Raw genomic sequence first — 11,747 nt, forward strand, 5'->3', positions numbered from 1 at the left:
TTGCTGGGTGGGGCCTCAGTAAACTTACAATCATGGCAGAAGGCAAAGGAGAAAAAGGCACCTTCTTCACAGGGCACAGGATGGAGTGAGTGCAAGCAAGGGGAATGTCAGACCCTTACAAAACCATCAGATCTCCTGAGACTCACTCATTATCATGAGAACAGGGTGGCGAAACCACCCCCATAACTCAATTACCATATCAACAACACACATAAAGGAATGCAGATCCCTTAGATGACCTATTAAAGAAATGGAAATAGATTTTTAGAGACTGGTAGAGTAGGCCGCGCCTAGCTGCGCGCCATGGCCTGGTTGCTGGCGTTGCTGGGCCGGGCAGGCAGGGTGGGCGCCCGGGTCCGGCCTCGTGCCACCTGGCTCCTGGGCTCCACCGTCCCCTGCGCCCCGCCGCCCCTGGCCCTGGCCCTGCTCCCGCCCAGGCCAGAGACGCCCGGCTGCTCCGCACGGCGCGCGGGGACTGCCGCGGCCGCCAGGATCCCAGTCAGGCCACAGAGACAACAGGCAGCAGCGTCAGTTGCACAGAGGAGAAAAAGCAAAGCAAGTCACAGCAACTGAAAAAGATTTTTCAAGAGTATGGCACTGTCGGCGTGTCACTGCACATTGGAATCTCATTAATCTCCTTGGGCATATCTTACATGGTTGTGTCAAGTGGTGTGGACATGTCTGCAGTCCTGCTGAAACTCGGATTTAAAGAGTCCCTGGTACAGTCAAAAATGGCAGCAGGCACAGGTACCTTTGTGGTGGCCTATGCAATCCACAAGCTGTTTGCGCCAGTGAGAATCAGCATGACGCTAGTCTCTGTGCCCTTGATTGTCAGATATTTTCGAAAAGTGGGATTTTTTAAACCTCCCGCTACAAAACCTTAATGAACTCTTCAGTCGTACACACTGAAAACCTATTTCTTCTAAATTACACAATTTGCATTGGTTTTAGGGTTGTAGGGTTTCTTTTGGAGAGGTAGGGGGCTAATTGCTATGTTCTCATGGATAAACTTTGCCAGCAAAAATCAGGCTTTTGAACAATTAAAAAAAAAAAAAAAGAGACTGGTAGAGTAAAAAAAAAAAAAAAAAAAAAAAAGGAAACATTGTAGAGGAGCTAAAATATGCACCTAAACTAAATCCACATTCAAAATAGCAAAAAACAAAATGAACACATCAGAGAATTTGAGAAACCATCCTAGAATATAGAAAAAAGTTGAAAAGTACAAAACATGAAAGCTATCAAAGAGAAGATGGTATCTGTGAGAGAAAAAAGGAGAGATTTGATTCTCTAATTATAGGTATTTCTGAAAAAGAATCAAATTAGAAAACTTGCAACAGAAACTAAAATCAAGTATACAATTTAAGAAAAATTTGCTCTCCTGGAAAATATGCTGTTTACATTAATTGACTTAAAGAGAGTTCACACAACATTAATGAAAGGAAACTCACTTCCTGATCAAATAGTGGAATTATAAGACTGCAGAAACATTAAAGGAGTATTTGGACTAAAAGAAATAAATCCAAGGTCAGGCATGTGGTGCAGACCTGTAATCCCAGCACTTTGGGAGGCTGAAGCCCGAGGATTGCTTGAGCCTAGGAGTATGAGACCAGCCTGAGAAACATGGCGAAACCTCATCTCTCCAAAAAAAAAAAAAAATCTCTCTCTCTCTATATATATACACAAAAATTAGCCAAGCATGATACAGCATGCCTGTGGTCCCAGCTACTTGGGAAGCTGAGGTGGGAGGATTGCTTGAGCCCAGGAGGTCGAGTCTGCAGTGAGTTGTGATATGATTGTGCTATTATTCTCCAGCCCGAGTGAGAGAGAAGACCAAAAAAAAAAAAAGAAAGAAAGAAAAAGAAATGATACGACTTCGATGAGTGGAGGAACACCAGGGCTCTTAGGCTGAATTGCATAAAATGACAGATACACGTGGAGTAGTTTTAAGGAGCAGAGAGTTTAATAGGCAAGAAAAAAGAAAGAAGGAAGAAGCTTCCCTGTACGAAACAGAGGGAGGGGGTCTTCAAAGCTAGGAGAGGAAACCCGGAGTGCAGCAGATACCAGCTTTATATGAGGAGGCTGGAGGAGGCGGTGTCTGATATGCATAGGGCTTAGGGGATTGGTTTCACTAAGCATGTCATTCACATAGCCTGAGAAAAAACTGACCCTCCCACCCTAGTCTTTTAATATGCAAATGCAGGGCGCCATGATATTCTACATACTTAGGGATATGTGGGGGCAGGCATGTTGCCAGGCATATGTGGGGGCAAGGGCAAGAGGACAATGGTGGGAATCAACATGTTTAGATGGAAGCAGCTTCTAATGGCCTGCATTTGTATATCAAAGGTTGCCTGACCGGCTCTAAGAACCAGACAAGAAATGTTTCCGGAGCTGCTTTAAAAGAGACAAAAACTTTCCAAGAACCATTTTGCCCCTCCATCAAGGTAAAGTACTTTCTTAATAACTCCTGTGACGGAAAGAAAAAAAGAAAAAGAAAAGAAGTAAATCCAGGCCACAGTCTCAGTCTTATCTGAATATTAAAATCCAGAAGTCTTTTTTATAAAGTTTTGAAAGAATTAGAGAGAACTGTATGTTTTACTTCTTCATTTTTAGCAATTGGAAGAGAGAATAGCACATTGTAGACATCAATAATTATTCTATTGAGTGAATAAATGAATAAAGATTAGCTAGTTGCCCATCATGTATGAAGGCAAAATACATTGTTAAAAATTTAATATGCACACACCCCTTAGAAAACAAAAGAAATCTCTTAATATTGTATTGATAAAGAGATGTATTCTAATTAATATTTTGAGCACTGAGAAGTCAAGGAGACCAGTAGTTCAGTCAATGACAAGAGGGACTGAATAGAATCACAGCTGCAGGTCGCCACACTAGAGAACCCAGAGGTTAGTTCAGCGATTGCTTCCCAAAGATGCTTCTGGATAAAACTTCAATGAAAGTCAAATTGTCATAACTTTTTTTTTTTTTAACTCATTACAGGAATAAGCTGTAACTGCCACACACACACACACACACACACACACACGTGCACATACACACAAATTCCTCCAAACTGACTCTGAGTTTAAAAAGTCAGTTTTGCTATTTCTAGACAAATGCCCCATCCCTCATTCCAACACTCATGGAATGAAAACATACTAAAATATGATTATCTTAGATCCGGAGGTTTGAGGTCAATTAAATGTATTTTATTTTCTGTGTTTTCTAGTCTTCATTAGGTATTTATATTGAATAATTCTTTGTTTTCAGAAAAGAAATATAAAATTATTATCTATAGTGGTAATTTCTAGATTTTGTCCGGTAGTGATTAAACATCTTTGAAATACTCAAATGAAAACAGGAACCCAGTTGTTTATTCTATTGATAGTTTCAATTGAGAGTTCAATAAAATATCGAGGAAGCAAAACCTCTTTTGTACATGTTTTTTGTTTTGTTTTGTTTTGTTTTGAGACGGAGCCTCACTCTGTCTCCCAGGCTGGAGTGCAGTGGCCAGATCTCGGCTCACTGCAAGCTCCGCCTCCCGGGTTCACGCCATTCTCCTGCCTCAGCCTCCTGAGTAGCTGGGACTACAGGCGCTCGCCACCACGCCCGGCTAATTTTTTGTATTTTTGGTAGAGAGGAGGTTTCACTGTGTTAGCCAGGATGGTTTCGATCTCCTGACCTTGTGATCCGCCCGCCTCAGCCTCCCAAAGTGCTGGGATTACAGGTGTGAGCCACCGTGCCTGGCTTTTGTACCTGTTATGGTTGCTTTGGGGAGCTTTCTAGGCATACAAGTGCTGCAATTTTTTTCTCTGGTTTGCTTTTAAACTCTTAATCGTATCCTTCTAGCCAAATCAACAACCTCAATTAGATCTTGATCCTGCATCTGAGCTCCTGATTCCATGCTTCCTTCCTTCCAAGCCTGAAAAGACCATCCCTGACTTTCACAATGCAGGGTATTTTCTAGAGTCTTACTTGATTCAGCAGATTTGCCTGAGAGTGAACAAATGAAGCATGAAGATTTATATGGAACTGTCTAACACAAGCACATGCTATTATATCATTAATAAGAAGAATTAAATCATTGGCTCTGCTGTTTCCAGCCTTTAAATTCAATTTGTTTTTATTGTAGCTAACTGGCAAAAGACAGGAGTCAAATGATCAGTTTACAACAGGAGACGCCATGTCATTTGCTACACAATCAGTCCTCTGTGTTCTGTCGATGAAGACGGACCAAAAGAGATCACTTTCAGATTTATTGTTGTAATAAAATGTATTGACCTGTGATCAGTGGAAATGAGATTATACCAGCCCTTTCTTTTGTGAAATAAAACTTTCCAAATACTATAAGGGCTAGAAAGTAAAATAAATATTTTTGTGTAGGGGAAAGTAGATTCTTCTGATCTACCATGTTGGGTTTCTTACCCTTGCTTCTATAGTCAGAGTCCTTTTGGCTATATGTAATAATAGAAGGAAAGAGAGGGATTGAGAATATCATTATAACTGAGTGGTTACTGCAGAAAACAAGAAATGATTCCTTACCTAGTAAAAATAACTAGCTACCTAGAATTTGCATAAAGGCAACTGAGTTATCTGCAAATTTGGTATGCCCAGGGAGGCTAAACAAATACAATCGATACCTCATAAAGATGTCTGGATGTTATAGGAATAATGTCGCAGACAAACAATATAGTAGATAGAAGAGAAAATCATTTCAGAAGTGTTCTATCAATCTTAATGCAAGTTCTGCACAATGTAGAGTGCACCACTGTACTCCACTGTTGGCTCTTACTATACTTTGTTTCACCCTGCCAAGGAAATAGTTGGGAGTAAGACCTCAACTTGGATGCCAGTCTATTCAAGATACTTCAAAATTATCAAGATTCTATTAAGTGAGATTCAGAATCGAGTGAAAATGAGCCCTTAGCGAAGGGGCCTTCAGTCTCAAATAGTAAAAATCAGTGTTGTGTCCTAACAATCTATCTGAGATCTTTAGTAACTTGATATGACCATTTGTGGCTATATACATATTATCCTGGTATGAAAATGAGAAAAAGTATAATTTGCTTTGATAATATGGTTTATCTATTCCTTCAATATATATTTGAGTGCATACTATGTATTCTACACTGATGTCAGCTGAGATAAATCAGTCAAAACCAAACAAAACCAAAAACAAATGCAGAAGTCAAGACCCTGATATTAAGAAGAAAGCATTATAAACTTGTTACCTAGTAGGCATAATGTAACATGTCATTAGAGTCACACATAAAAGATTTAAACAGAATTTTTAATTTTGTTAGCAACTTTGTTGAATGTTCTCATCTCTAGTAATTTTCCCATATATTATTTTAGGTTTCTATGTAGAAAATCATAACAATTGCAAATAATGGAAATTTTATTTCTTTATATCCCATCCATATTTATTTTACTACTATTTTCCATTTCATTTTACCATAATTTACAAAACTTGGCATAAATTCCTTTGGAATCAATTTGATTTCTTCTTTTTTTTAACTTTTGATATTTTAAGTAAAATATGATACACATACAAAATTGTACAAAACTACATATATGTATTTGTATATATATGTGTATAAATTACCACAAAGAGCACATATTTTTTTGTAGCCATCACCCAGAGCGAGAAGCAGAATATTTCAGAAGCACTGAAAACCCCCATTAGATCCTTTGCAATGATCACCTCTACCTTCCCCATGAAAAGTACCGAACGTGCAGACTTTGAACACCATAGTTTTATTTTCTTGTTTTGGAATATTTTATAAAGTCATATACTATGTTTTCTTTTGTATCCATCTTTTTCCTTTTGTATCTAGCTTTTCTACTTCATAGTATATCCATGAGATCCATCTATTTTTTTAAATCTTAAATTCTGTTACCATCATATGAATACAACATGACTTATTTTTATGTTTTTCTATTGAGGGACTTTTGGATTGTTTCGGGTTTTTGTTTATACAAGAAAGACTGATATATAAATTAATTTTACATATGTCATTTGGTGCATATGTGCATGTATATATTTTTAATATATATCTGTAAGTGGAATAGTGGGTTTATAGAATAAGCATACAACCTTAATAGATACTGATACTCAGTTTTCCAAAGTGGCTGTATACTTTAGCTGTACACACCAAAGTGGTATTTACAATACCACCAGTAGTGTATAAACATTCCTGTTTCTTAATATCCATGCCACCATTAGGTATCATTAGTCTTTTAATTGTAGCCAGTTCGGTGGGTGTTTAGTCATATCTAATCGTGTTTTTTTTTTTTTTTATTTTCCTGAATACTAATAAGGTTAATCAACTTTTAATATTATGATTATTTTGATATTTTAAGGCATTGTTATTTTCTCTTTCACATTTAGATCTACAATACACTGCAACAGACTTTTATATATGGTGTGAAGTAGTAGGAAAATTTGAAGTATTTCAGCACCATTGTCTTCAGTGCTTTGATATGAATGAATTGTGTACCTATAATTGAGTTAACTTCAGACTTTTAATTATATTCCAGTGTTCTTTTGTTTGTTCTTTTACCAGTATTCTATTGTATTAATTATATACCTTTACAAATAATAGTTGTATTCATTAGATTAAGTTATTTCACCATGTTCTTTTAGAAGATTTTTATTGTCAGAATTTTTGACTTCCATAAAAATTTTATAATCATATGCAAATTTTTAAAAAACTTATTGGAATTTTTAAGATTGCATGAAATATCTAGGTTAATTTAGAGAGAATTGCTGACTTCAAATTTTGCATCTTCCAGGTTGTGAAAAGAGTATATACTTCAATTAAATTAATTTTAAAAAATTTATCTGAAGAACATTTTATTATTTTAGAAGTATTTTCACACGCATTGTTTTCAATTTGTTCTTAGGTACCTAATTTTTAAAATAATATTGCTAATTTTAAAAATCATTGTTTGTTTTTGGAATGTAGAAAGTTGATTTTCATACACCCATTGACATTGTATCTAGAAATCTTTAATCTTGCCAAACTGCTTATTAATTTAACAATTTGTATGTACCTAATTGTAGATGTTCTAACCTTTCAATCATAGTGTTTGCAAATAATGATTATTTTATTTCTTTTTTCCACCTTTTATTTTTTTAAAAGAAAACTGTTATTTCCTCATTGTGTATTTATAATTTCTAATAGATGTTGAATAGCAGGGTGTTACTGGCAGTTTTCATTTCTGCAAACATTGTTTCTATCTAGAATCTCTGCTACTTTTGGAACTCCAGTTAGGCATATGTTAGAATTCTCAGTGTATCCCATATTTATCTTACCTTCTTTTCTCTATTTCCCAAACTTTTGGAGCTCTCTGCTTCATTTTCAGTGTTTTGTTTAATCTGTATTATAAGTCCTTGACTTTCTTTTCAGTTGTATCTAATCTATTATTAACCCAACCACTGAGTTTTTAATTTTAGCTACTCTATTTTGGGGATTTAGAATTTTTGTTTAGCTCTTTCTTTTATAATTCTCCTTGCCAAAATTGCCACCTTATACTATATATTCATGAACATGTTAATCATAAAGTATTTGTTGGGAGCAAGCCCCCCAAAATCTGGCCATAAACTGGCCCCAAAACTGGCCATAAACAAAATCTCTGCAGCACTGTGACATGTTAATAAGGGCCCTAACGCCCACGCTGGAAGGTTGTGGGTTTAAGGGAATGAGGACAAGGAATACCTGTCCCGCCCAGGGCGGACACCACTTAAAGACATTCTTAAGCCACAAACAATAGCATGAACGATTTATGCCTTAAGGGCATGTTCCTGCTGCGGTTAACTAGCCCAACTTATTCCATTAATTCGACCCATCCCTTCGTTTCCCATAAGGAATTTTAGTTAATTTAATATCTATAGAAACAATGCTAATGACTGGTTTGCTTTAATAAACATGTGGGTAAATCTGTGTTCGGGGCTCTCAGCTCTGAAGGCTGTGAGACCCCTGATTTCCCACTTCACACCTCTATGTTTCTGTGTGTGTGTCTTTAATTCCTGTAGCGCCACTGGGTTAGGGTCTCCCCAACCGAGCTGCTCTTGGCAAGTATTCATATGCTACATTTATTACTGGATTATCTGTGGGTTATTTTTCTAGTGTTTGTTGTATATATTTGTTTGGAACACACCTTTGCCTTCTGCCTTCTTATTGTATATGTAATACCAGATAGGAAACATTATAGAAATACTATGAGTTGTAAGATGCTGTTAACTGACTCCAGAAATGATTTATAGTGTTTTTTTTGTTTGTTGGTTTGTTGTTGTTGTTGTTTTGTTTTGTTTTGTTTTTTTATAAAAAAGGAAGAATCAATCTCAGACCACTTTAATGCAGTTCTGGAACTGAAATGATTAGAAGCTGGATTTAAGGAAAGAGCATATTTACTTTTGCTTTACCCTTACTCCTGGGGCTTAACTTTACCAAACTTGTGAATTTATCCGCACTATTTTCCCATTGTCAGACTGTGCATGTCAATTTTTGTCCCCTTAGTCTATTGAGGCTGTTTTCATTGTTCATCTTCTCACACTGTCAGTTTCCTCTTCCGTAATGTGCATATTCCCTCGAGGATAATTGGCTTCACTGCCAGGCTCTCTTTTCTCCATTTACTTCCATTTCTTTACAGATCTTATTTCCACAGTTCAAAATTGTCTTCGTTAGCTCTCGAATGCTTTCGCACTTATGTCTGTTGTGTTAAACTACGTTTTCTGGTTATTCTTAGTTCAGGTGTGGAACTTAATTATCAAATCTGCCTCTGTTGAAATTCCTTCCCTTTATTTCGTTAACAGTTCCTGCCTTTATTATTTTTTCTCTCACTACAAACAAAAATTACTGGAGGGAGACTTTCAGCAAACTGGAGTATATAAACATTTATGAAGCATTTATCACATACCATACCATTAGCATACAGTTTAATTGTCCCCATATTCTGTGAAATCATTACTATTAATCTCCTTTTAGAGATTTCTTTTTAAAAAGCAGCAAAATAGTGGATAGAAGATTCCACTTTATGATGTTTTTCATATATTAATGTGCACAAATCAACAATTCACATGGGGTTATTGTTAAATGCAGACTCTGGGTTCAGGTGATCTGTGGTGTGGCCTGAAACTCTGTATTGTTAATGAGCTCCCAGGTCAAGCTAATGTTGCAATTCCATAGATCACAGATTGGGTAGCAAGGCACATCACAACACCAACACAGTTTTTCTTCTTTGCCCATAAGGTCTAAAATCAGTCCTCCTCCTCTTCTGACAAGCTTATTCCTTTCTAATTCTCATACTTACTTCCGTCCTCCATGCTTTAAAACAACTTCCCTTTCCATGAATTTACTTCCAATAATATTCTAATTGGGCTCCCTTATTCCTCAGTTTAAACTATAATCTTGAACTCATCCATACCCTATTCCCGCATCTGACTTTCTATTACTTATACTTTATGGCAGCCATAAGTCTAGCTTAGTTAACAGCTTTGGAGCTCCATGCTTTCCAGGTTTCATGTTTTCAACATCTACCTTTCCTTTCATTATTTACTATTTTCTAGTAAATGAGGGTTGTGTGTTAACATGCAAAACAAAAAACGAACAAAAGCCAACAGGCTTTCTGAGTACAGACATCAAGTTGAAAAATTATGAATGCTATTTCTCAAAATGAAATTGAAAACTTCTGTGCCATAGTAAGATAGGTTATTGGAAATAGGAAAAAAAAGTCATGTTACGATTGATGAAAACAATGTAGAATACCCAAATCAAGCTAATTAACATATTAATCACCGGAAATACTTATAATTTTTTGTGGTGAGGACATTTGAAATTTGCTGTCAGCAATTTTGAAATAAATATATAATACACTATAATTAATGATATTCACCAAACTGTGCAATACATCTCCAACAAAACCTAATTCCTTTTGTCTGCCTGAGACTTTGTACCGTTTAACTATCACCTCTGCATTTCTCCAGCCTCTGAAATAACCATTCTACTCTCTGCTTCTACGAGTTCACTTTAGATTCTGCTATAAGAGAGAATATGTGGTATTTGTCTTCCTGTGCCTGGCTTTTTCACTTAGCATAATGTTCTCCAATTCCATTAATTTTGTCACAAATGACAGGGCTTTCCTTTTTGTAAGGTGTTTCATTGTGTCTATATACAACATTTTCTTTATCAATTCATCCATTGATTAACACCTATGTAGATTCAATTTCTTGGCTATTGTAAATAATACTGCAATAAATGTAGAAGTGGAGATGTCTCTTTGACAAACCAATTTCAAATCTTCTGGGTAAATATCCGGAAGTGAGAGTGCTGGATCATATGGTAATTATATTTTTTGGAACTTACTAGTTTTACATAATGGTTGTACTAGTTTACATTCCCACCAACAGTGTAAAAGGATTCACTATTCTTCAAATCTTTTCCAACACTTGTTACCTTTCACCTTTTTGATACTAGCCATTCTGAAAGGTGAGAAGTGAAATTTCATTGTGTTTCTAATTTGCATTCCCTAATCATTAGCAATATTGAACATTCTTTTTGATATAACTGCTGGCCATTTGTATGTTTTCTTTTGAGAAATGCCTACATGGGTCCTTTGCCAATTTTTTAATTGGGTTATTTGTTTTGTTGCAATCCAGTTATCTGAGTTCCTTACACATTTTGAATATTAACCCCTTAATAGATGTATGGCTTGCACATATTTTCTCCCAAATCATAGGTTTCTCTCTCTTCACACTCTTCATTGTTTCCTTTTCTGTGAAGAAGATTTTTAGTTCAATGTTATCCCATTTGTCTATTTTGGCTTCTGTTGCCTGAACTGTTGGGATCAAATTCAAAAAAATTATTGTCCAGAAAAATGTTGTGTAGTTTTACCCTGGTGTTTTCTTCTAGTAGTTTTACAGTTTCCAGTCTTATATTTAAGTCTTCAATTCATTTTGAGTTTATTTTAGTATTTGGTATGAAATAAGCTTCCAATTTCATTCTTCTGTATGTGGATATCCAGTTTTCCCAGTACTCTTTATTGAAAGGACTATCCTTTTCCCATTGTGTATTCTTGACACTTTTGTGGAAAATGAATTGACCATACATGTATAGTTCATTTCTGGGTTCTCTATGCTGTTCTATCTGTTAATATATCTATTTTATGCCAGTACCGTGCTGTTTTATTTACTGCTTAATATACTATGATTTGTAATATAGATTAAAAGTAGGTAGCATGATGCTACCAGTTTTTTCTGTTTGCTTATGATTGCCTTGGCTATTAGAATGTTTTTTGCTGTTATTGTACCATATGAATTTTAGCCTCATTTGTTCTATTTCCATGAAAAATGACATTGGAATTTTGATAGGGATTGCACTGAGTCTATAGATCGTTTTGGTTAGTATAGACATTTTAACAATATTAATTCATTCAACTCATGAACATGAGATACCTTTCCATTTATTTGTGTCTCTTCAATTTCTTTCCTCAGTATCAGAGTTTTCAGTGTGGAAGTCTTTATAACCACCTTGGTTAAATTTTAAGTATTTTAATTTTTGCAGCTAGTATAAATGGAATTATTCCCCTGATTTTTTTTTTCAGATAGTTCATTGTTAGTGTATAGAAATGCTATTGATTTTTACGTGTTGATTTTGTATCTTTCAACTTTACTGTATTTGTTTATTAGTGTACTATTAGTTTGTAAGTGTTTTGTAGTAAAATCTTTAGTGTTTTCTGTATAT

General features: G+C 35.7%; 1 pseudogene; it reads left to right on the forward strand.

Annotated features, from left to right (window-relative positions):
- Nucleotides 1–289: 289 nt before the first annotated feature.
- Nucleotides 290–1,036, forward strand: LOC103236151 (protein FAM210B, mitochondrial pseudogene; annotated as a pseudogene).
- The last annotated feature ends 10,711 nt before the right edge of the window (nucleotides 1,037–11,747 follow it).

The sequence above is a fragment of the Chlorocebus sabaeus genome, chromosome 7, assembly GCF_047675955.1.
Source record: "Chlorocebus sabaeus isolate Y175 chromosome 7, mChlSab1.0.hap1, whole genome shotgun sequence".
Classification (NCBI taxonomy): domain Eukaryota; kingdom Metazoa; phylum Chordata; class Mammalia; order Primates; family Cercopithecidae; genus Chlorocebus; species Chlorocebus sabaeus.